This window comes from Salmo trutta, chromosome 13, assembly GCF_901001165.1.
Source record: "Salmo trutta chromosome 13, fSalTru1.1, whole genome shotgun sequence".
NCBI lineage: Eukaryota > Metazoa > Chordata > Actinopteri > Salmoniformes > Salmonidae > Salmo > Salmo trutta.
The window spans coordinates 86341679-86365117 of record NC_042969.1 but is presented as its reverse complement, the minus strand read 5'-3'; the positions used below and the strand labels follow the sequence as shown (position 1 = coordinate 86365117).

Here is a 23439-nt window from a genome sequence, read left to right as displayed (position 1 = left end):
CAGTCATACTCCACTGCCAGGATTTATACATTACAACCCCCAGCTAGTGTGTCAATGGTATACTGTAATATTGTTATTCCACGTCTATGTGAATATTTAGAATATCATGTATTTACCCAGTCTGCATGGTGATCTTCCAGGCAGGGCGGGACCTCAAACCCATCACACCCCAGGCGATTTCATCAAACTCTAGTTGTTATCATTCCTGACAAGTGATGAGTAAAGAGGAAAATCAAACCGCTGACTTTACCCAGATATTTACCCAGATATTTACCCAGATATTTACCCAGATATTTACCCAGAGGCCAGTAATCAAGGGCTGAGATATTTACCCTGAGGCCAGTAACCAAGGGCTGAGATATTTACCCAGAGGCCAGTAATCAAGGGCTGAGATATTTACCCAGAGGCCAGTAATCAAGGGCTGAGGTATTTACCCAGAGGCCAGTAATCGAGGGCTGAGATATTTACCCTGAGGCCAGTAATCAAGGGCTGAGATATTTACCCTGAGGCCAGTAATCAAGGGCTGAGATATTTACCCAGAGGCCAGTAATCAAGGGCTGAGATATTTACCCTGAGGCCAGTAATCAAGGGCTGAGATATTTACCCTGAGGCCAGTAATCAAGGGCTGAGATATTTACCCAGAGGCCAGTAATCAAGGGCTGAGATATACCTCTGAAGTCAACTATTTACACATGAAACCCTGACGCAAACCAGCTCTGACAAAATCCCACAACAAACGTTGACCGTGCGCAGTAGATCACGTGCTGTGTGTCGACGAACTTGGCGTTTCAACATGTAGAATAGTCAGGAAATGAACAGAAAAATGGACATCCGGTGTTCTGTGGTCAGAAGCGTTGCTTTGAAATCGGTTACGCCTGCAACAACAGCATTGACCGCTCAAGGTTCCTATCACCAAATGGGTCTCTGTGTCGTGACGACTGGACACCATAGGTTCATAGGTTTCTAATTTCTCTCGATTCATTCTCAACCTCATCATCATGGTCTTCTCTGCGTTGCTTTGGAGCGAGCGGAGAGACCAGAGAACATATTGATCTCTTTGACATCATGGATCAGAGACCATGCAAAGCCACTTAAAAGATATTGATTGTGTCTTTGGAGCTCATCCAGGAGTCAATCATTTACATTTAAGAATGGAACGGGACCAGAAGTTACATTTAGGAATGGAATGGGACCAGAAGTTACATTCAGGAATGGAATGGGACCAGAAGTTACATTTAGGAATGGAATGGGACCAGAAGTTACATTTAGGAATGGAATGGGACCAGAAGTTACATTTAGGAATGGGACCAGAAGTTACATTTAGGAATGGAATGGGACCAGAAGTTACATTTAGGAATGGGACCAGAAGTTACATTCAGGAATGGAATGGGACCAGAAGTTACATTTAGGAATGGGACCAGAAGTTACATTTAGGAATGGAATGGGACCAGAAGTTACATTTAGGAATGGGACCAGAAGTTACATTTAGGAATGGGACCAGAAGTTACATTTAGGAATGGGACCAGAAGTTACATTTAGGAATGGAATGGGACCAGAAGTTACATTCAGGAATGGAATGGGACCAGAAGTTACATTTAGGAATGGGACCAGAAGTTACATTTAGGAATGGGACCAGAAGTTACATTTAGGAATGGGACCAGAAGTTACATTTAGGAATGGAATGGGACCAGAAGTTACATTTAGGAATGGGACCAGAAGTTACATTTAGGAATGGAATGGGACCAGAAGTTACATTTAGGAATGGAATGGGACCAGAAGTTACATTCAGGAATGGAATGGGACCAGAAGTTACATTCAGGAATGGAATGGGACCAGAAGTTACATTCAGGAATGGAACCAGAAGTTACATTTAGGAATGGAATGGGACCAGAAGTTACATTTAGGAATGGGACCAGAAGTTACATTTAGGAATGGGACCAGAAGTTACATTTAGGAATGGGACCAGAAGTTACATTTAGGAATGGAATGGGACCAGAAGTTACATTCAGGAATGGGACCAGAAGTTACATTTAGGAATGGAATGGGACCAGAAGTTACATTCAGGAATGGGACCAGAAGTTACATTTAGGAATGGAACGGGACCAGAAGTTACATTTAGGAATGGAATGGGACCAGAAGTTACATTCAGGAATGGGACCAGAAGTTACATTTAGGAATGGGACCAGAAGTTACATTTAGGAATGGGACGAGAAGTTCGGCCTGGGAATTTCTTACACACCGGCACTTCCTCGAAGCCCCCAATATTAGCCAAACAAATTACCATTTAGACAGGCCCATGGGCTGAAGATGCCCGAACTGCCCTGTAGCCAGTCTGTTTCTGTTTACAGCCCAGCCTTCTACTGGAACTGCCCTGTAGCCAGTCTGTTTCTGTTTACAGCAGGTAGCCTAGTGGTTAGAGCGTTGGACTAGTAACTGAAAGGTTGCAAGATCGAATCCCCGAGCCGACAAGGTAAAACTCTGTCGTTCTGCCCCTGAAGAAGGCAGTTAACCCACTGTTCCCTAGTAGGCCGTCAGTGAAAATAAGAATTTGTTCTCAACTGACTTGCCTAGTTAAATAAAGGTAAAAAATAGCCAGTCTGTTTCAGCCCAGCCTTCTACTGGAACAACCAACCAATCACTCCTATATTTGACTGTCCAGTGTGACTAAGGGTCCTATATTTGACTGTCCAGTGTGACTAAGGGTCCTATATTTGACTGTCATATAGTGCACTACTTTTGTAGTGCACTATGTAGGGAATATGGTATCATTTGGGAGCGAGACTAACGGTCCATTATAGAAAGTGATCGATGGAAATATCCAGAGGCCAGATCCTTACTCGCAAGACTAAATTGAGGGTTTGTTGAAGATTTGAAGTGTAGACAGACAGACAGACACATGCCAAAGTCCTAGCTAGGCCACTAAAACGTTGCATCTAGCATCTGTTTTTAAATGTTGCCAATAAATAACAAAAAACAAAAACACCATGCAAAAGAGAAACATGTAAGCCTATTACAGCAACATTAGAGCAGGTAGGCCTATTACAGTAACATTAGAGCAGGTAGGCCTATTACAGCAACATTAGAGCAGGTAGGCCTATTACAGCAACATTAGAGCAGGTAGGCCTATTACAGAAACATTAGAGCAGGTAAGCCTATTACAGTAACATTAGAGCAGGTAGGCCTATTACAGCAACATTAGAGCAGGTAGGCCTATTACAGCAACATTAGAGCAGGTAGGCCTATTACAGCAACATTAGAGCAGTAGGCCTATTACAGCAACATTAGAGAAGGTAGGCCTATTACAGCAACATTAGAGAAGGTAGGCCTATTACAGCAACATTAGAGCAGGTAGGCCTATTACAGCAACATTAGAGCAGGTAGGCCTATTACAGCAACATTCGAGCAGGTAAGCCTATTACAGTAACATTAAAGCAGTAGGCCAATTACAGCAACATTAGAGCAGGTAGGCCTATTACAGCAGTAGCCGAGGCTGGCTACTTAACTACAAGACAGTTTGAGAGCACCATACAGCAACGCTGAATTCAAACGCTCCGATGATCCATGAAGTGCAAAAAATGTTTTTAAATGAAAAAATACATGTTTTAAGTGTAAATGTTACAACAACATGTTTGTTATTTGGAGTTATTAAATACTTTTTTGGGTCGTAGCATATTATGCACATCTACAAGCATAGCAGCAAAGTCTGGAAAAATGTATATTTTTTAACATGTTAAAATTGCTATATACAGCATAATTTTTTTCAAATAAAACAATGACCAGTTTGGTTTGCAGTTATTATTTTATAACAAATTATATATTTCCCCCCCAATATAGCCAGTCCGCTGATTGAGTTTGACACCCTTGGGCGAGCGTATCTATTTATGGAATTAGCTATTTATTTAGCGAGCTAAATACATGGAGCCTAACGTTAGCTAGCTAGCTAGTTAGCTGCTGGGAGGATGTCATGTCATAGGAGAAGTTGGTGAGTGAACAACTTTTTCTCTTCATATCGTTTTTCGTTGGCTACAGCTGGAGATGCTGCAGGTGTCATTTGGTTAGCTAGCAAGACATGTGAATCGCTTTGCTAACTAGCTATGTTGAACTTGAATGACTGATATCCACAGTTTGCATCTCTTAGTTGTCAATCATATGTATTTGGCATCGATCAATTGGGTGGGCAGGCAGGCAGGTTCCCATTCAGTTGTCTAAACGTGTGTTGGGAACAGCATGCATTGGCAGGCAAGCTGCAGAAGGACGAGCAGACTACTATTCCCCATCGTTTATAAGTGCAATTTTGATGACCAACAAGCTGAAAAAGTTTGAGAGGGTTTGATGAGCTCTACAGCAGTCTCACAACTCAATCGCTGGTTGAAAACTGTTTTCTGCCCCTCCCAAAAGATAGAATTTGTAGATAATTGGCCCTCTTTCTGGGACTCACCCACAAACAGGACCAAGCCTGGCCTGTTGAGGAGTGACGGACTCCATCCTAGCTGGAGGGGTGCTCTCATCTTATCTACGAACATAGACAGGGCTCTAACTCCTCTAGCTCCACAATGAGATAGGGTGCAGGCCAGGCAGCAGGCTGTTAGCCAGCCTGCCAGCTTAGTGGAGTCTGCCACTAACACAGTCAGTGTAGTCAGCTCAGCTATCCCCATTGAGACCGTGTCTGTGCCTCGACATAGGTTGGGCAAAACTAAACATGGCGGTGTTCGCCTTAGCAATCTCACTAGAATAAAGACCTCCTCCATTCCTGCCATTATTGAAAAAGATGGTGATACCTCACATCTCAAAATAGGGCTACTTAATGTTAGATCCCTCACTTCCAAGGCAGTTATAGTCAATGAACTAATCACTGATCATAATCTTGATGTGATTGGCCTGACTGAAACATGGCTTAAGCCTGATGAATTTACTGTGTTAAATGAGGCCTCACCTCCTGGTTACACAAGTGACCATATCCCCCGTGCATCCCGCAAAGGCGGAGGTGTTGCTAACATTTACGATAGCAAATTTCAATTTACAAAAAAAACAATGACGTTTTCGTCTTTTGAGCTTCTAGTCATGAAATCTATGCAGCCTCCTCAATCACTTTTTATAGCTACTGTTTACAGGCCTCCTGGGCCATATACAGCGTTCCTCACTGAGTTCCCTGAATTCCTATCGGACCTTGTAGTCATAGCAGATAATATTCTCATTTTTGGTGACTTTAATATTCACATGGAAAAGTCCACAGACCCACTCCAAAAGGCTTTCGGAGCCATCATCGACTCAGTGGGTTTTGTCCAACATGTCTCCGGTCCTACTCACTGCCACAGTCATACTCTGGGCCTTGTTTTGTGCCGTGGAATAAATGTTGTGGATCTTAATGTTTTTCCTCATAATCCTGGACTATCGGACCACCATTTTATTAAGTTTGCAATCGCAACAAATAATCTGCTCAGACCCCAACCAAGGAGCATTAAAAGTCGTGCTATAAATTCTCAGACAACCCAACACTTCCTTGATGCCCTTCCAGACTCCCTCTGCCTGCCCAAGGACGTCAGAGGACAAAAATCAGTTAACCACCTAACTGAGGAACTCAATTTAACCTTGCGCAATACTCTAGTTGCAGTTGCACCCCTAAAAACTAAAAACATCTGTCATAAGAAACTAGCTCCCTGGTATACAGAAAATACACGAGCTCTGAAGCAAGCTTCCAGAAAATTGGAACGGAAATGGCGCCACACCAAACTGGAAGTCTTCCGACTAGCTTGGAAAGACAGTACCGTGCAGTATCGAAGAGCCCTCACTGCTGCTCGATCATCCTATTTTTCCAACTTAATTGAGGAAAATAAGAACGATCCAAAATTTATTTTTGATACTGTCGCAAAGCTAACTAAAAAGGAGCATTCCCCAAGAGAGGATGGCTTTCACTTCAGCAGTAATAAATGCATTAACTTCTTTGAGGAAAAGATCATGATCATTAGAAAGCAAATTACGGACTCCTCTTTAAATCTGCGTATTCCTCCAAAGCTCCGTTGTCCTGAGTCTGCACAACCCTGCCAGGACCTAGGATCAAGGGAGACACTCAAGTGTTTTAGTACTATATCTCTTGACACAATGATGAAAATAATCATGGCCTCTAAACCTTCAAGCTGCATACTGGACCCTATTCCAACTAAACGACTGAAAGAGCTGCTTCCTGTGCTTGGCCCTCCTATGTTGAACATAATAAACGGCTCTCTATCCACCGGATGTGTACCAAACTCACTAAAAGTGGCAGTAATAAAGCCTCTCTTGAAAAAGCCAAATCTTGACCTAGAAATTATGAAAAACTATCGGCCTATATCGAATCTTCCATTCCTCTCAAACATTTTAGAAAAAGCTGTTGCGCAGCAACTCACTGCCTTCCTGAAGACAAACAATGTATACGAAACGCTTCAGTCTGGTTTTAGACCCCATCATAGCACTGAGACTGCACTTGTGAAGGTGGTAAATGACCTTTTAATGACGTCAGACCGAGGCTCTGCATCTGTCCTTGTGCTCCTAGATCTTAGTGCTGCTTTTGATACCATCGATCACCACATTCTTTTGGAGAGATTGGAAACCCAAATTGGTCTACATGGACAAGTTCTGGCCTGGTTTAGATCTTATCTGTCAGAAAGATATCAGTTTGTCTCTGTGAATAGTTTGTCCTCTGACAAATCAGCTGTAAATTTCGGTGTTCCTCAAGGTTCCGTTTTAGGACCAATATTGTTTTCACTATATATTTTACCTCTTGGGGATTCGAAAACATAATGTTAAATTACCTCTTGGGGATTCGAAAACATACTGTTCAATTTCACTGCTATGTGGATGACACACAGCTGTACATTTCAATGAAACATGGTGAAGCCCCAAAATTGCCCTCGCTATAAGCCTGTGTTTCAGACATAAGGAAGTGGATGGCTGCAAACGTTCTACTTTTAAACTCGGACAAAACAGAGATGCTTGTTCTAGGTCCCAAGAAACAAAGAGATCTTCTGTTGAATCTGACAATTAATCTTGATGGTTGTACAGTCGTCTCAAATAAAACTGTGAAGGACCTCGGCGTTACTCTGGACCCTGATATCTCTTTTGAAGAACATATCAAGACTGTTTCAAGGACAGCTTTTTTCCATCTACGTAACATTGCAAAAATCTGAAACTTTCTGTCCAAAAATGATGCAGAAAAATTAATCGATGCTTTTGTTACTTCTAGGTTGGACTACTGCAATGCTCTACTTTCCGGCTACCTGGATAAAGCACTAAATAAACTTCAGTTAGTGCTAAATACGGCTGCTAGAATCCTGACTAGAACCAAAAATGTTTATCATATTACTCCAGTGCTAGCCTCCCTACACTAGCTTCCTGTTAAGGCAAGGGCTGATTTCAAGGTTTTACTGCTAACCTACAAAGCATTACATAGGCTTGCTCCTACCTATCTTTCCGATTTGGTCCTGCCGTACATACCTACACGTACGCTACGGTCACAAGACGCAGGCCTCCTAATTGTCCCTAGAATTTCTAAGCAAACAGCTGGAGGCAGGGCTTTCTCCTATAGAGCTCCATTTTTATGGAATGGTCTGCCTACCCATGTGAGAGACGCAGACTCAGTCTCAACCTTTAAGTCTTTACTGAAGACTCATCTCTTCAGTAGGTCCTATGATTAAGTGTAGTCTGGCCCAGGAGTGTGAAGGTGAACGGAAAGGCTGGAGCAACGAACCGCCCTTGCTGTCTCTGCCTTGCCGGTTCCCCTCTCTCCACTGGGATTCTCTGCCTCTAACCCTATTACAGGGGCTGAGTCACTGGCTTACTGGTGTTCTTCCATGCCGTCCCTAGGAGGGGTGCGTCACTTGAGTGGGTTGAGTCACTGATGTAGTCTTCCTGTCTGGGTTGGCGCCCCCCCTTGGGTTGTGCCGTGGCGGAGATCTTTGTGGGCTATACTCGGCCTTGTCTCAGGATGGTAAGTTGGTGGTTGGAGATATGCCTCTAGTGGTGTGGGGGCTGTGCTTTGGCAAAGTGGGTGGGGTTATATCCTGCCTGTTTGGCCCTGTCCGGGGGTATCATCGGACGGGGCTACAGTGTCTCCTGACCCCTCCTGTCTCAGCCTCCAGTATTTATGCTGCAGTAGTTTGTGTGTCGGGGGGCTAGGGTCAGTCTGTTACATCTGGAGTATTTCTCTTGTCTTATCCGGTGTCCTGTGTGAATTTAAATATGCTCTCTCTAATTCTCTCTTTCTTTCTTTCTCTCTCTCTCAAAGGACCTGAGCCCTAGGACCATGCCTCAGGACTACCTGGCATGATGACTCCTTGCTGTCCCCAGTCCACCTGGCCGTGCTGCTGCTCCAGTTTCAACTGTTCTGTCTGCGGCTATGGAACCCTTACCTGTTCACCGGATGTGCTACCTGTCCCAGACCTGCTGTTTTCAACTCTCTAGAGACAGCAGGACCAGTAGAGATACTCTCAAAGATCGACTATGAAAAAGCCAACTGACACTTACTCTTGAGTTGCTGACTTGTTGCACCCTCGACAACTACTATGATTATTATTATTTGACCATGCTGGTCATTTATGAACATTTGAACATCTTGGCCATGTTCTGTTATAATCTCCACCCGGCACAGCCAGACGAGGACTGGCCACCCCTCATAGCCTGGTTCCTCTCTAGGTTTCTTCCTAGGTTTTGGCCTTTCTAGGGAGTTTTTCCTAGCCACCGTGCTTCTACACCTGCATTGCTTGCTGTTTGGGGTTTTAGGCTGGGTTTCTGTACAGCACTTTGAGATATCAGCTGATGTAAGAAGGGCTATATAAATACATTTGATTTGATTCCCTCGTTAAATTTGAGCTCATCTCGCTCTGGCTAACATTAGTTGTTGATGATGTGTATAGGTAACTGAGGGAGAGAGATCCTACCATTTTATGGTTGTTTGATCAACAGGACTGTAAAGTTCCCAAATGGAAGAGGACTCCCCCTGGTATTGACATATTTGCAGAGATCCATTCAGGTGTATTTTGTGGTCTTTGGCAAATGTGTTCTAACGATCTAAAGTCACGCTGTTGATACTGATGACAGTAAAGCAGGCCCTACTGCTGTAAACACACAGTCCAGTTCAAAGTGAATGATGGCAGGTCCTACTGTAAACACACAGTCCAGTTCATAGTGAATGATGACAGGTCCTACTGCCTGTAAACACACAGTCCAGTTCATAGTGAATGATGACAGGCCCTACTTCCTGTAAACACACAGTCCAGTTCAAAGTGAATGATGACAGGCCCTACTTCCTGTAAACACACAGTCCAGTTCAAAGTGAATGATGACAGGCCTGTGTGGCAAATGACTTATTTGCATAAAGGCCTACTGTAGCTCTGATTGGCTATGGCACACCGGTCTGCGTAGACTCCGGTCCAGGACAGGACAGATGTTTTTATTCGGTTTTATTTACTGCAGTGTCTATTAATTGTCGAACTCTATATTGTTATAACATTTTCACAGATTCTCAAACATTCTATGAATAACCTTTTTTTTTGTATTTTTTTTATAAAGGTTTCAAAACAAACAGATTTGGAACTGTATTGTTGTTGTGTTGAAATAAAGGAAGTGGGGTATTAATAGATACACTCAGTGTATTTGGTATACCTACCCTGTCATAAAAATGGTTCGCTACTACACACAGTGAATCACTTGGCTTGCTATATATAGCAGGCAGACAGGCATCAAGACATTCAGTTACTGTTTGATTAAACGTTAGGATGGGCAAAACGAGTGACCTAAGCGACTTTTGAGTGTGGTATGATCGTCAGTGCCAGGCTTGCCGGTTCCAGTATCTCAGAAACGGCCGGCTTCCTGGGCTTTTCACGCATAACAGTGTCTAGGGTTTACAGAGAATGGCGCAACAAACAAAAAACATTCAGTCAGCGGCAGTCCTGTGGGCGAAAACAGCTCGTTGATGAGAACGGTCAAAGGAGAATGGAAAGAATCGTGCAAGATAACAGGCAGCCCACAAACAGCCACAGTACAACAGTGGTATGCAGAGCGGCATCTCGGAACACACAACTCGTCGGTCCTGGTCACGGATGGGCTTTTGAGAGCAGGCTACTAGATACACCGGTTAAATAAATTACAGCAACACAGATCTGAGACCAGGCTACTAGAAACACCGGTTAAATAAATTACAGCAACACAGATCTGAGACCAGGCTACTAGATACACCAGTTAAATAAATTACAGCAACACAGATCTGAGACCAGGCTACTAGAAACACCGGTTAAATAAATTACAGCAACACAGATCTGAGACCAGGCTACTAGAAACACCGGTTAAATAAATTACAGCAACACAGATCTGAGACCAGGCTACTAGATACACCAGTTAAATAAATGTCCAAATAAAACTAAATGCCCAAACACTGTAGTACCCTATGTAGGCCTTCTAAAGTGTTATAACAGGTTTATGAAGGCTTCATTAAGCCTTATAAGTTGTACTGTGTTTAAAGTGTAAGTTATAAACTACATATGTGAGCAGTCAGCCTAATAGCGATGACATTGATATGAAACAGAGGGTATATATTTGGGATGGGGCTGCCCCTAGGCTCTGGGCAAGTATTCAAGACCCAGGAAGAAAGAGAGCATTTCCACATGTGGCACGGGTCCATCATATGGTGACAGTTAACATCCAGATGCAACAGTAACTGAGGGGGAGAGACTAGCTCTAAATGTAAACCCACTGGTATAGATTCAACAGTCACCTGGTCCTGTAACTCTAAATGTAAACCCACTGGTATAGATTCAACAGTCACCTGGTCCTGTAGCTCTAAATGTAAACCCACTGGTATAGATTCAACAGTCACCTGGTCCTGTAGCTCTAAATATAAACCCACTGGTATGGATTCAACAGTCACCTGGTCCTGTAGCTCTAAATGTAAACCCACTGGTATAGATTCAACAGTCACCTGGTCCTGTAACTCTAAATGTAAACCCACTGGTATAGATTCAGTCACCTGGTCCTGTAGCTCTAAATGTAAACCCACTGGTATGGATTCAACAGTCACCTGGTCCTGTAGCTCTAAATGTAAACCCACTGGTATGGATTCAACAGTCACCTGGTCCTGTAGCTGTAAATATAAGCCCACTGGTATGGATTCAACAGTCACCTGGTCCTGTAGGTCTAAATGTAAACCCACTGGTATGGATTCAACAGTCACCTGGTCCTGTAACTCTAAATGTAAACCCACTGGTATGGATTCAACAGTCACCTGGTCCTGTAGCTCTAAATGTAAACCCACTGGTATGGATTCAATAGTCACCTGGTCCTGTAACTCTAAATGTAAACCCACTGGTATGGATTCAACAGTCACCTGGTCCTGTAGCTCTAAATGTAAACCCACTGGTATAGATTCAACAGTCACCTGGTCCTGTAGCTCTAAATGTAAACCCACTGGTATGGATTCAACAGTCACCTGGTCCTGTAACTCTAAATGTAAACCCACTGGTATGGATTCAACAGTCACCTGGTCCTGTAGGTCTAAATGTAAACCCACTGATATGGATTCAACAGTCACCTGGTCCTGTAACTCTAAATGTAAACCCACTGGTATGGATTCAACAGTCACCTGGTCCTGTAGCTCTAAATGTAAACCCACAGCACAGAATAGAAATAGAATACTAGAATGGGTCTGAACCTTCTTAAAAGGTCAGCCATTTTGGTCAGGGAGTTAGTCAACCACGGTCAGCCAGTGCTGTGCCAAGATAGTGTAAAATAATGAATTTGAATAATTGTATCTACACAGTATGGTTGTTAGCTAGCTAGCTAGCCAGCCATTTTTAGAGAAATTATTCCATATTGTTTTTTTTATTTTTATTAACAATAAGCCAACAGTCAATCCACATCCAGACACTGACTGATCAGTTGATGAAAGGACTTAGACAAGTTGTAAATGCAACAAGTACTGATATTGTATCATACAATACCCATTCACAGCTCCCCCCCAGAATGTACGGTTTGTTTACATATATTTTAGAGGCTATTTATACAGAAAATGTGTATAAAACCTGCATAAAAACTCTATTTATAATCATATGGCAATATTGTAGGTTGACAGTAATTCTATTAGACAAGTTCTATTATAATACATCATACTTCTATTATAGTACATCCTACTCCCAATATAGTACCTCCTACTTCCAATACAGTACCTCCTACTTCTAATACAGTACCTCCTACTTCTAATACAGTACCTCCTACTTCTAATACAGTATCTCCTACTTCTAATATAGTATCTCCTACTTCTAATATAGTACATCATACCTCTAATATAGCACATCATATTTCTATTTTAATGCATAAAATAAAATCAGGATTATGTCTCTGCCATTCATTCCAAGGAGACGTTCCAATTGGATTTCTCCCTGACCAATATGGCTACCATTTTCACCCCATTCTGGAACTTTTCATGACATAGGGTTTATGACATAGCCCCTCTAGTAATTTAATAGGATCTCTACAGTACCAAGGATGTATATAAAAACACATCATAGGATATGTATCTATAAATATGTATGTCTATGTTCTGTCTGTGACCATAGCCCGCCTGTCTGTGACTATAGCCTGTCTGTCTGTCTGTCTGTGACTATAGTCTGTCTGTCTGTCTGTCTGTCTGTCTGTCTGTCTGTCTGTCTGTCTGTCTGTCTGTCTGTCTGTCACTATAGCCTGTCTGTCTGTCTGTGACTATAGTCTGTCTGTCTGTCTGTCTGTCTGTCACTATAGCCTGTCTGTCTGTCTGTCTGTCTGTCTGTCTGTCTGTCTGTCTGTCTGTCTGTCTGTCTGTCTGTCTGTCTGTCTGTCTGTCTGTGACTATAGCCTCTGTCTGTCTGTGACTATAGCCTGTCCTGTCTGTGACTATAGCCTCTGTCTGTCTGTGACTATAGCCTCTGTCTGTCTGTGACTATAGCCTGTCCTGTCTGTGACTATAGCCTCTGTCTGTCTGTGACTATAGCCTGTCCTGTCTGTGACTATAGCCTGTCCTGTCTGTGACTATAGCCTGTCCTGTCTGTGACTATAGCCTGTCCTGTCTGTGACTATAGCCTGTCCTGTCTGTGACTATAGCCTCTGTCTGTCTGTGACTATAGCCTGTCCTGTCTGTGACTATAGCCTGTCCTGTCTGTGACTATAGCCTGTCCTGTCTGTGACTATAGCCTGTCCTGTCTGTGACTATAGCCTGTCCTGTCTGTGACTATAGCCTGTCCTGTCTGCTGCGTATTTAATGCGAAGAGCGTCTGTCTAAAGCCTCTTGGAAGAGGAGGACACATCACTGGTGGCGTCAAGGCGTCGCTAAGGAGAGGGATGACAACATCTCTCTTAAAAGACATCAGGCTGTGCAGTTATGTCCCGTTACCGTGGCGACACGTTCCAGAGAACCGCCCACGTCGCCCACACAAGAACAGAGCAAGGAGAGCTTTTGTTATCCGTTTCTGGATGGTTCTCAAAGTAACCCAGGATACACGTCACACAATTTCACTCTCTTCGACTACCTGTTATGTTTCTCTAAAACACCCATTAACAGATAGCAACCCCTCTCTCCTGTGTAACCCCTTGTCTACAGGTCTGAACAGATAGCACCCCCTCTCCCCTGTGTAACCCCTTGTCTACAGGTCACAGCTAACGGATAGCACCCCCTCTCCCCTGTGTAACCCCTTGTCTACAGGTCTGAGCTAACAGATAGCACCCCCTGTCTCCTGTGTAACCCCTTGTCTACAGGTCTGAGCATACGGATCTAGGGGGTTAATCCACATAGTGTACTGTAGCAGAGCAGGGACGGAGGAGAAGGAGGAGAGCAGGAAGGAGAGGGAGGAAAGGAGGCGAGGGAAGAGAGGAGAGCAGGGAGGGAGGAGAGGAAAGAGGGAGGAAAGCAGGAGAGCAGGGAGAGGAGGGAGGAGGGGAAAGAGGAGAGTGAGGAGGGGAAAGAGGAGAGTGAGGAGGGAGGAGGGGAAAGAGGGAGGAGGGCAGGGAGGGCAGAAGGGTTGGGAGGGGTCATTTAGCAGATGCTCTTATCCAGAGAGACTTACAGTAGTGAGTGCATACATTTTCGTACTGGTCCCCGGTGGGAATCGAACCCACAACCCTGGTGTTGCAAGTGCCATGCCCTACCAACACACACACACACACACACACACACACACTATTGTGTGGGAGAGATGGTAACTATAACAATGTAGGTGAGACCAGAGACAGAGCAGGGCCTAGGGAATGTGTATACACACACACACACACACACACACACACACTGAGACACCAACAAAAACATGTCAACACACTCCCACAGGCTTTTACACATGTCACCGATGATGACATGAATGCACAAACACAGGCTGACATATACATTTGCAGTCTGTACACACTAGAGGTCGGCCGATTAATCGGAATGGCCGATTAATTAGGGCCGATTTCAAGTTTTCATAACAATCGGTATTTTGGGACACTGATCTGCCGATTAAAAAAATAAATTACACCTTAATTTAACTAGGCAAGTCAGTTAAGAACAAATTCTTATTTTAAATGACAGCCTAGGAACGGTGGGTTAACTGCCTTGTTCAGGGGCAGAACGACAGATTTTTACCTTGTCAGCTCGGGGATTCAATCTTGCAACCTTACGGTTAACTAGTCCAACGCTCTAACCACTGCGCTCCACGAGGAGCCTGCCTGTTACGCGAATGCAGTAAGAAGGCAAGGTAAGTTGCTAGCTAGCATTAAACTTATCTTATAAAAAACAATCAATCAATCAATCATAATCACTAGTTAACTACACATGGTTGATGATATTACTAGTTTATCTAGCCTGTCCTGCGTTGCATTTAATCGATGTGGTGCTCATTCGCGAAAAAGGACTGTCGTTGCTCCAACGTGTACCTAACCATAAACATCAATGTCTTTCTTAAAATCAATACACAAGTATATATTTTTAAACCTGCATATTTAGTTAATATTGCCTGCTAACATGAATTTCTTTTAACTAGGGAAAATGTGTCACCTCTTGCAACAGAGTCAGGGTATATGCAGCAGTTTGGGCCGCCTGGCTCGTTGCGAACTAATTTGCCAGAATTCTACGTAATTATGACATAACATTGAAGGTTGTGCAATGTAACAGGAATATTTAGACTTAGGGATGCCACTCGTTAGATAAAATACGGAACGGTTCCATATTTCACTGAAAGAATACATTTTTGTTTTCGAGATTATAGTTTCCAGATTGGACCATATTAATGACCTAAGGCTCGTATTTCTGTGTGTTTATTATATTATAATTAAGTCTATGATTTGATATTTGATAGAGCAGTCTGACTGAGCGGTGGTAGGCACCAGCAGGCTCGTAAGCATTCATTCAAACAGCACTTTCGTGCGTTTTGCCAGCAGCTCTTCGCAGTGCTTCAAGCATTGCTCTGTTTATGACTTCAAGCCTGTCAACTCCCGAGATTAGGCTGGTGTAACCGATGTGAAATGGCTAGCTAGTTAGCGGGGTGCGCGCTAATAGCATTTCAAACGTCACTCGCTCTGAGACTTGGAGTAGTTGTTCCCCTTGCTCTGCATGGGTAACGCTGCTTCGAGGGTGGCTGTTGTCGATGTGTTCCTGGTTCGAGCCCAGGTAGGAGCGAGGAGAGGGACGGAAGCTATACTGTTACACTGGCAATACTAAAGTGCCTAAAAGAACATCCAATAGTCAAGGGTATATGAAATACAAATCGTATGGAGAGAAATAGTCCTATAATTCCTATAATAACTACAACCTAAAACTTCTTACCTGGGAATATTGAAGACTCATGTTAAAAGGAACCACCAGCTTTCATATGTTCTCATGTTCTGAGCAAGGAACTTAAACGTTAGCTTTCTTACATGGCACATATTGCACTTTTACTTTCTTCTCCAACACTTTGTTTTTGCATTATTTATTTGAGGCTAAATTGATTTTATTGATGTATTATATTAAGTTAAAATAAGTGTTCATTCAGTATTGTTGTAATTGCCATTATTACAAATAAATAAAAAAAAATAAAAAAAATAAAATAAATAATAATAAAAAATAAAAAAATCGGCCGATTAATCGGTAGCGGGTTTTGTTGGGGGCCTCCAATAATCGGCATCGGAAAATCATAATCGGTCGACCTCTAGTACACACACACTTTTGTGGAGACAAAGAGACAGAGGGTTAGTCCTGGAAGCCCAATAACGTACCATGTTTTGTGCTTCTGCTACCATGTTGTGCTGCTTCTACTACCATGTTGTGCTGCTGCTACTACCATGTTGTGCTTCTGCTACCATGTTGTACTGCTGCTACCATGTTTTGTGCTGCTGCTACCATGTTGTGCTGCTGCTACCATGTTCTTGTCATCTGTTGCAGCCATGCTGCGTTGCTGTTGTCGTGATGTGCGTTTTGTCCTGTATGTTTATTTTTAATCCCAGCCCCCGTCCCCACAGGAGGCCGTCATTGTAAATAAGTATTTGTTCTTAACTGACTTGCCTAGTTAAATAAAGGTTAAAGAAAACATGTAATACAAATAACAAATACACTGGAGGGTTTGTGGTCAAAACTAGTGCACTAGAATAAGGAGGCTGGTGTTTGGGATGCTACAGCCTAGGTTAATGAAGGGTAGCTTACCTGCTCCGTTAGTCAAAATGACAGAGTGCCTCATGCAAAAGGTGAAGGTTTATACTGTAAAGCTCTGTGTGTGTGTGTGTGTCTGTGTGTGTGTGTGTGTGTGTGTGTGTGTGTGTGTGTGTGTGTGTGTGTGTGTGTGTGTTATAGATGTTTAGGAAGAAGAATTGGCCCTAGATGAATTGAATATACAGAGAATGAGAACATTCTAACAGCCAGGTCTGCTACATATCTGCCTCCCTCCAAACCTCCCTCCACCAAACTACCCCACCACCCATCTCCCTCCAAACCTCCCCCCACCAAACCTCCCCCCACCAAACCTCCCCCCACCAAACCTCCCTCCAAACCTCCCCCCACCAAACCTCCCTCCACCAATCTCCCTCCAAACCTCCCTGCCCCAAACTAGCCCCCCACCCACCTCCCTCCAAACCTCCCTCCACCAAACTACCCCACCACCCATCTCCCTCCAAACCTCCCTGCCCCAAACTACCCCCCCACCCATCTCCCTCCAAACCTCCCTCTCCCAAACATCTCCCTCCAAACATCATACCTCCCTCCCATCACTCTCCCCCCCAAAACGACCAACCCATCTCCATCTAAACCTCTGCCAACCACCATACCTCCCTTCCTTCCTTCTCTCCCCCCAAACTACCCCTCCCATCTCCCTCCAAACCTCCTCTCTACCCTCCTCTCTGACCCCTCCCCAAACTGTGACCCCTCCGCAGACTGTGACCCCTCCCCAGACTGTGACCCCCCTCCCCAGACTGTGACCCCCCTCCCCAGACTGTGACCCCCCTCCCCAGACTGTGACCCCCCTCCCCAGACTGTGACCCCTCCCCAGACTGTGACCCCCTCCCCAGACTGTGACCCCCTCCCCAGACTGTGACCCCCCTCCCCAGACTGTGACCCCCTCCCCAGACTGTGACCCCTCCGCAGGCTGTGACCCCCCTCCCCAGACTGTGACCCCCCTCCCCAGACTGTGACCCCCCTCCCCAGACTGTGACCCCCTCCCCAGACTGTGACTCCTCCCCAGACTGTGACCCCCATCCCCAGACTGTGACCCCCTCCCCAGACTGTGACCCCCTCCCCAGACTGTGACCCCTCCCCAGGCTGTAAGACTCAATAAAAACACACACTACTTACACAACAACATTTAACAGACGTCACTTCTTTACGCCCAAGTTGTTTAGCAGCGTGCCCTAAACACACACACATACATGATTGTGTGTGTGCGGTGTGTGTTTCTTTAGCCTTTAGCCACTAGAGAATAAATCCATAAGGGATCAAGACAAATGGAAAACAGATTGAGAGTTAAAGAGTAGCTGGCTATCTGATCTCCTTACTGTAATCCTCTTCATATGGTTACCGTGCATCGTAACTTCACAACGCCCGTTCTCCTCTGAGAGACAATTATGATAACAAGAGATCAATACAGACTATTAGTAAAAAATGTTGGTTTCTCAGATGACACATTGAAGTTGCTGCTCCAAACCAACAGACCAACCCGGCTACGTTCCAAATCGCACTCTTGTCTCTATTTGGTCCCAAATGGCACTCCTGTCTCTATTTGGTACACTACTTTTGAACCAGGAAATTGACCTATCAACTTGCATGGTAGCATTGCAGTCAGGCAGTTCAGCATAGCAGTCAGGCAGTTCAGCATAGCAGTCAGGCAGTTCAGCAGTTATGAAATGTGAGAGAGGAAGTGGTGATGTTAAATTTCTCTCAGATTACTGGGGTCCCTTCTGCTTCCCTGGTAAAGACTCCTCTCCCTCGCCACCTTCCCAGGTAAAGACTCCTCTATGTGTCTCCGCCTTCCCTGTTAAAGACTCCTCTACGTTTCGCCACCTTCCCTGGTAAAGACTCCTCTCCCTTGTCGCCTTCCCTGGTAAAGACTCCTCTCCCTCGTCACCTTCCCTGGTAAAGACTCCTCTATGTCTCTCCGCCTTCCCTGTTAAAGACTCCTCTACGTTTCGCCGCCTTCCCTGGTAAAGACTCCTCTCCCTCGTCGCCTTCCCTGATAAAGACTCCTCTCCCTCGTCACCTTCTCTGGTAAAGACTCCTCTATGTTTCTCTGCCTTCCCTGGTAAAGACTCCTCTATGTTTCTCCGCCTTCCCTGGTAAAGACTCCTCTATGTCTCTCCGCCTTCCCTGGTAAAGACTCCTCTCCCTTGTCGCCTTCCCTGGTAAAGACTCCTCTATGTTTCTCCACCTTCCCTGGTAAAGACTCCTCTATGTCTCGCCGCCTTCCCTGGTAAAGACTCCTCTATGTTTCTCCACCTTCCCTGGTAAAGACTCCTCTATGTCTCTCCGCCTTCCCTGGTAAAGACTCCTCTCCCTCGTTGCCTTCCCTGGTAAAGACTCCTCTCCCTTGTCGCCTTCCCTGGTAAAGACTCCTCTATGTTTCTCCACCTTCCCTGGTAAAGACTCCTCTATGTCTCTCCGCCTTCCCTGGTAAAGACTCCTCTATGTCTCTCCGCCTTCCCTGGTAAAGACTCCTGTCCCTCGTCGCCTTCCCTGGTAAAGACTCCTCTCCCTTGTCGCCTTCCCTGGTAAAGACTCCTCTATGTTTCTCCACCTTCCCTGGTAAAGACTCCTCTATGTCTCTCCGCCTTCCCTGGTAAAGACTCCTCTATGTCTCTCCGCCTTCCCTGGTAAAGACTCCTCTATGTCTCTCCGCCTTCCCTGGTAAAGACTCCTCTATGTCTCTCCGCCTTCCCTGGTAAAGACTCCTCTCCCTCGTCGCCTTCCCTGGTAAAGACTCCTCTCTCTTGTCACCTTCCCTGGTAAAGACTCCTCTCCCTCGTCGCCTTCCCTGGTAAAGACTCCTCTCCCTCGTTACCTTCCCTGGTAAAGACTCCTCTCCCTCGTCACCTTCCCTGGTAAAGACTCCTCTATGTTTCTCTGCCTTCCCTGGTAAAGACTCCTCTATGTTTCTCCGCCTTCCCTGGTAAAGACTCCTCTATGTTTCTCCGCCTTCCCTGGTAAAGACTCCTCTATGTCTCTCCGCCTTCCCTGGTAAAGACTCCTCTCCCTCGTCACCTTCCCTGGTAAAGACTCATCTCCCTGGTCTCCTTCCCTGGTAAAGACTCCTCTATGTCTCTCCGCCTTCCCTGGTAGACTCCTCTCTCTCGTCACCTTCCCTGGTAAAGACTCCTCTCCCTGGTCTCCTTCCCTGGTAAAGACTCCTCTATGTCTCTCCGCCTTCCCTGGTAAAGACTCCTCTCCCTCGTCGCCTTCCCTGGTAAAGACTCCTCTATGTCTCTCCGCCTTCCCTGGTAGACTCCTCTCCCTCGTCACCTTCCCTGGTAAAGACTCCTCTCCCTCGTCGCCTTCCCTGGTAGACTCCTCTCCCTCGTCACCTTCCCTGGTAAAGACTCCTCTCCCTCGTCGCCTTCCCTGGTAAAGACTCCTCTCTTGCAAAGTAGAAAACATTAAAAACACTGTCTTACATCCCACATGACATACTATTCCCTCTGTAGTGCACTATGTTTGACCAGGGCCCAGTGGGTGCCATTTGGGATGCACACGCTGTCAAATACACTTGGATAACATCCAGATACCTTGTAAGTTTCTCTGGCTACTACAGAAAACTAAAATCCCATTTGGAAAACAAAGCAACGACAAGACAGACAAATATCTAGTAGCTACACAAATATCTACACAAATATGTAGTATCTACACAAATATGTAGTATCTACACAAATATCTAGTATCTACACAAATATCTACACAAATATCTACACAAATATCTACACAAATATCTAGTATCTACACAAATATCTAGTATCTACACAAATATCCAGTAAATATACAGTATTTACAAATATACAACAGTGGTGGTCTTGACGTTTAAGATGAGGGAGGACGATTCTTTTTTTAATTAGCCGTATTCCTATTACAGCATGTTGGATGACTGTCGTTCATATTCTATTCACCCAGCTCCGTGTAACATCGATTGAGTTGGGCTATTACACGATACTCTTCCCTATACCCATCATGAGGTTGTTACTGTAGCAACCTAGCCTATGAATTAAAGTTTACAACGTAGGTGCAGTGCACAGGTCAAGAGAAACATTTGACAAATCAAGATGACGGAGTGACACATTCAATATCTCTCTACGTAGTGTACTACGTTTATGGTGCCATTTGGGACGTACACACAGCCTACACCTGCAATCCTTGCACACTCTTGCCTGCATCTAGGGTGTAATCATTAGTACAACAGCTGCAAACAAGAGTTTCTATTGGACAAATTCAGCTATGTTAATTCTCGTTTAAGAAATCGTTTTTTTTCTCCAACAGAATCGGCGGAAGGAATACACCCGTGATCGCACGCAAACCTAGTTCACTTTCATAGAAACCACATACTGATCACTTTGCTCGTTGTTGAATTCCTTCTCACATCTACGTGCTCTCCTCCTCTCACTGTTTCCCTTCGCTTGTGGACTTCAGTGAACACCACATCAGCTGTCTGTGACCAGGCAAAAAAACAGAATAATACAATAAAATAAACTTTCCAAGCCAAAACTTCATATCATGAACGCTACCCACAGCCTACATCGTTGAAACCATATTAGCTAACGTCATAGCTAGTCAACACATCTATTAGAAGTAATGAGTTAGTAAACCGCTACTATCATGCAGTACAGTGTACAGTCAGCAAATAGTTTAGCAGTTACACTGGCAAGCCCCGGTGGCAATAAATTAATAAGACCAAAAGCTTACCTTGACTTGGAAGAGTTCCAGTGTTGGATAGCCATAGCCAGCTAGCTAACATAGTATCACTCTCTGTTTGAGTAGGCTAAACTAGCTAGCTTAGTGAAAAATAAATACAATGAAATATAGCTAGCTAGCTCTCTCACTTCTCATTCATTTTTAAAGAAGTTAATTTGTTCAAAACTGTTCAACTATTGTCTTTGAGTCAACTACTCACCACATTTTATGCACTAGTGCTAGCTAGCTGTAGCTTATGATTTCAGTACTAGATTCATTCTCTGATCCATTGATTGGGTGGACAACATGTCAGTTCATGCTGCAAGAGCTCTGATAGGATGGAGGACATCCTCCGGAAGTTGTCATAATTACTGTGTAAGTATTTGGAAGGGGGTGAGAACCATGAGCCTCCTATGTTTTGTATTGAAGTCAATGTACCCAGAGGAGGACGGAAGCTAGCTGTCCTCCGGCTACACCATGGTGCTAACCTACAGAGCGCTGTTCAGGATACTGTAGAACTTCATTGCAAAACAGTGTGTTTTAATCAATGAATATATTTAGTATAGTTTTATCTAAAAATAATTATTTTTATGACTGAGGAGGATGTTCCTCTCCTTCCTCCTCTGAGGAGCCTCCACTGATGTACAAATCCATTTTTTTAAAGACAGTATAGAACCTGGAACTGAAGCCAAACAGGGTGGAGGGTGAGGATTAGAGATCACATGATGATGGAGAGATGCTAATCAGATGAACGTTTACACAAAGCCGTGTTAAGATCACACAACAAATAAAGCTGATCTCTTTTCAACACACACACACAGGTCAAAGGTCTTCTGACGTCTACAGTACCGGAATGTATCAGTTTAAATCTTGAACCAGAGAAACAAAAAAATAACTGCGATAGATTGAATATGTTTCATAGGATCAGAGATATGAAATCTAGAGGCTTGAGAGAGAGAGAGAGGGCTCCTCGCTGAAATAGTATTTAATAAAACATTCTGCTCCAGAAATAGATGGCCGTGTGCTTCGCCGCTTTCCAGCACCAATGACGGCTGGTTGGGTGAGTGAGTGTAGCAATGAAGAATGTCTTACGTTGAGTAGAAGAACTCTCACACACAGGTCGGTCTGGTAGATGTGGAGGATGGGTTCATTTGGATATGATCACCGAATTCAGACAGATGCGGTCAGCAGGAGCCATTCAAATGGGAATTCCCTAGGAGGGGTGCGTCACTTGAGTGGGTTGAGTCGCTGACGTGCTCTTCCTGTCTGGGTTGGCGCCCCCCCCTTGGGTTGTGCCGTGGCGGTGATCTTTGTGGGCTATACTCGGCCTTGTCTCAGGATGGTAAGTTGGTGGTTGAAGTGATCCCTCTAGTGGTGTGGGGGCTGTGCTTTGGCAAAGTGGGTGGGGTTATATCCTGCCTGTTTGGCCCTGTCCGGGGGTATCGTCGGATGGGGCCACAGTGTCTCCCGACCCTTCCTGTCTCAGCCTCCAGTATTTATGCCACAGTAGTTTATGTGTCGGGGGGCTAGGGTCAGTCTGTAATATCTGGAGTATTTATCCTGTCTTATCCGGTGTCCTGTGTGAACTTAAGTATGCTCTCTCTAATTCTCTCTCTTTCTTTCTCTCAGAGGACCTGAGCCCTAGTTCCATGCCTCAGGACTACCTGGCATGATGACTCCTTGCTGTCCCCAGTCCACCTGGCCGTGCTGCTGCTCCAGTTTCAACTGATCTGCCTGCGGCTATGGAACCCTGACCTGTTCACTGGACGTGCTACCTGTCCCAGACCTGCTGTTTTCAACTCTCTAGAGACAGCAGGAGCGGTAGAGATACTCTCAAAGATCGGCTATGAAAAAGCCAACTGACACTTACTCTTGTGTTACTGACTTGTTGCACCCTCGACAACCACTATGATTATTATTATTTGACCATGCTGGTCATTTAAGAACATTTGAACATCTTGGCCATGTTCTGTTATAATATCCACCCGACACAGCCAGAAGAGGACTGGCCACCCCTCATAGCCTGGTTCCTCTCTAGGTTTCTTCCTAGGTTTTGGCCTTTCTAGGGAGTTTTTCCTAGC

The 23439-nt window shown here is 44.6% G+C and overlaps 1 protein-coding gene across 5 annotated transcripts in view; it reads right to left on the bottom strand.

The window, feature by feature from the left end:
* Nucleotides 1–23439, bottom strand: part of LOC115206673 (protein-tyrosine sulfotransferase 1) — a 96980-nt gene that overhangs the window by 9449 nt on the left and 64092 nt on the right. The gene's annotated exons all lie outside the window — the stretch shown is intronic.